We start from the raw sequence: 3,623 nt of genomic DNA, 5'->3' as shown, positions 1-3,623 counted from the left end.
TATTAAAAATGTATACGTAATGCTAGAAAAAATATACATATTAATATGTATATATAAATATTATTAAGTTGAATCCAGATACACAAACACAAATAAACACATACATGGATAATACCTGTCTTTTAAATTGGGGTCTTTGGGCATTTTTTTTTTTTTTTTTTTTTTTTTAAGACGGAGTCTCATTCCATCGCGCAGGCTGCAGTGCAGTGGTGCCATCTCGGCTCACTGCAACCTCCTCTGCCTGGGTTCAAGTGATTCTCCTGCCTCAACCTCCCAAGTAGCTGGGATTACAGGCGTGTGCTGCCGCCTCCCAAAGTGCAGGGGTTTCAGGTGTGAGCCACCGTGCCCGTGCCTGGGCATTTTTATCTAATGTAATTATTGATATGTTTGGTTTTAGGCCCACCATTTTATTATCTTTTTTGTTTTTTATTCTTATGTTTTTATTTGTTTGTTTGGTTGGTTCATTCCCCTTCATGCCTTCCTGTGGGTTATTTGAACATTTTTTAGTGTTGTTTTGAATTTTTCCATTGCTTTAGACTGTATATCTTTGCACATTTTTTAGTGATTGTTCTAGGGATTACAATACACATATTTAACATTTGATAGTCTACTTCGAATCAGTTATTAACTACATCAAGTGAAATGCAAATTTCATTACTGTGTAGGTCTCGTTAAATCCCCTACTTTTATGTTTTAGCCATCTCATACATATACGTACATTGAGATACTCATCAGACAGTGCTACAATTTTTGCTTTCAGATGTCAAACATATTTTAAAGAACTCAACAGTAAAATAATGATCTAATATATTTACTCAGATATTTATTATTTCTATTATCTTTATTTCTGATTTTTCAAGTTTACTTCTGGTAACTTTTTTCTCTAATGAAAGAATTTCACTTAGCAATTCTTCCAGAGTAGATATGCTGATTGTAAATTCTCTTAGTTTTCTTTCATCTGAGAATGAGTTTCTTTCAGTTTCATTTCTGATAGACATTTTCACTGAATATAGAATAATGAGTCAACAGTTCTTTTCTTCAAGCACTTTAAGAACATTCTACTTCCTTCTGGTTTCCATGTTTACTGACGAGAAATCTGCAGTCTTTTGAATTGTTCTTCCCCTGTAGATAATGTCTCATTTTCCTCTGGCTGCTATAAAGACTTTTTTCCCTCTGTTTTTAGTTTTCAGACATTTCATTATGGTGTGTTTGTGGGTGGATTTGAATTTATCTTACTTAGGATTTGATTAGATCCTTAAATCTGTAGGCTTATGGCTTTCACATAATTTGGGACATTTTCAACCATTATCTCTTCAAAAAAATTTTCAGCACCACCTTCTCCACGTCTCTAAAGACACGAATGTTAGACCTTTTCTTATTATCTCACATGTCCCTGAGGCTATGTGTATCTTTATTTTTAAAATCTATTTTCTTTCTTGCATTCAGATTTGATATTTTCTATCATTTTATTTTCAGACTCACTGATTCTTTCCTTTGCCATTTCCATTCTAATATTAATCCTGTTCCGTGAATTTTTAAAATTTCAGTTATGTATTTTTCAGTTACAAAATTTTATGTATTCTTCTTATCACCTTTTTTTTTTTTTTTTTTTTTGGTGTGTCTCTATATTTTCCCACTCATTCGAGAATGTTCAAAATTGCCTGTTGAAGAACCTTTGTAATAGGCACTTTAAAATCTTTGTGAAATAATCCAGCATCTTGTCATCTTTGCCTCGGCCTCAGCTGACTGTCTTTCTCTGTGTGAGTTGACGTTTTCCTGTTTCTTCATATGCCAAGTAATTTTGGATTATTGTCTGGACTTTTTGAACATGATGTTATAAAACTCTGCATCTTATAAATCCTAGAAAGCATGTTGATATTTTTGTTTTAGCAATCAACCTGGTTAGGTTCAGGACATATATATTCCAATATACCTTCTATGGGCTTTGGTCCTAAAATCAGTTCCATTTTTAAAGTCTATTCAGTACTATTAACATTTATACTACATGTCTGCCCCGCAAAGTGGCCAGTCAGGAGTCTAGGGTGGCAGTCTGTAAGTTATTTCACTTCTCAAGTTCTTGAAAAGACTGATTAAGATAAAATGTAACTCTGAAACTTGAGGGTGAGCCCATGTAGTTATAAGCAACTTTCAGGGACTTTTTCCTGCGCTTCTCTTCCCCCTGCCCCCATCTCTCCAGTACATCCAGTCTCCTGGGGCTCCCTTTTTCAGCATTCCAACCTGAAAGGTGATACTTTTCTGCCCTGGGAAGTTGTGCTTCCATGACTGTACCTGCGTTTCAAGCCAAGTGACTGGAAAACAAGAGACAAAAGCAGTGGGTAATGTGCCCTACCCTCTTGGGATCACAGCTCCACCAATCAGGAAAGAAGATTCTTCAGAATCTGGGTTTCAATGGGCTTCTGTTCCTACTGCTGCTGCTACCTCATCACAGGATTGCTGGTGGGATGAGGTTTGGGAAACTAGAGAAAGGAGAAAAGGTATTTCCACACTCTCTGTGCTTTAGAAATTCCCTTTTCCACTTCTTGAGCTAGAACTCAAGTGCTTTTTCCTGAGCTCTCTCTGTCTGCAACTCAGTGCCCACTTCTGCTTCCGGCTACATTGAGATGAGGGTAAGGGATACGGAAGTAGAAAAATGGAAGACTTACCACTGAGTTGGTGATACTTCAACTTCCGGTCTCTTTTACTGATCTATGTGCTACTACTTACTTTTCAGAGACATCTAATAGTTGCTGCACGCATTCCATCCAGGTTTTATAGCTGCATTCAGTAAAAGAGACAGGGTAGAATATGCTTACTCTGCACTGAAACTTTGTCCCTCAAATTCTTACTTCATTTTATTTTAAAATCATTACTCAAAAGCAAATTATTACCATAACTCTTGCTTTACAATTTTATGGAAGTTGATCATATGTACATGATCAGTATGCATATTCATACAAGTATATTCATGCATGAATATGTATATATCTTTTACATATACATGCATAAAACTATAAAGAACTTGTTACTATTCACTTGTTTCAAAAGGAAATGAGAGCAGCTTTAAAATGGATTAGGTAATCAAATTGCTTCTTTTCATATGTAGTTCAGTTTTATACTGTGAGTCAGTAATCCATTAATTATGCAGTGAAGAGAATGGAAATGACTATAGACTAAGTTCAACAAAATATTGACAGAGTATCTGTGTGCTCAGAAATGTACAAGATATCAAAACAATAAAGACATACTTTAAAATATATTTTATACTCAAGAACTCTGTCCATTGCACCCAAAATGCTTAAAATGTAACAGAAAAATCCATAATTGCACAAAAAAGTAATTCTGCAAAATTACATGAAGCTTGGCTCCTGTTTTCACACGTTTCTCTGAGGTAAGTTGTACAGACTCTGTGTATGTGAATTCTGAGGTGAGATGGCCTGCTATGCAGTGGTACGAGCTGAAGCAGCCTCCTAGAGAAATGACAGTGTGAATCTGTGGAATGGGAAAATTTGGAAGAGAAGGAAGGAAGAACCTATCCTTTACTAACACAGACGAATGAAGACTCAGGAGAAGTTTCAAATACAGCCCCATGAACAAAGTTCAGACCTTAGTCTTGGGCCCATCTG

This window comes from Rhinopithecus bieti, unplaced genomic scaffold (assembly GCF_001698545.2).
Source record: "Rhinopithecus bieti isolate Rb0 unplaced genomic scaffold, ASM169854v2 scaffold_39810, whole genome shotgun sequence".
In the NCBI taxonomy this organism is placed as follows: Eukaryota; Metazoa; Chordata; class Mammalia; order Primates; family Cercopithecidae; genus Rhinopithecus; species Rhinopithecus bieti.
This window is presented reverse-complemented; position numbering follows the sequence as displayed.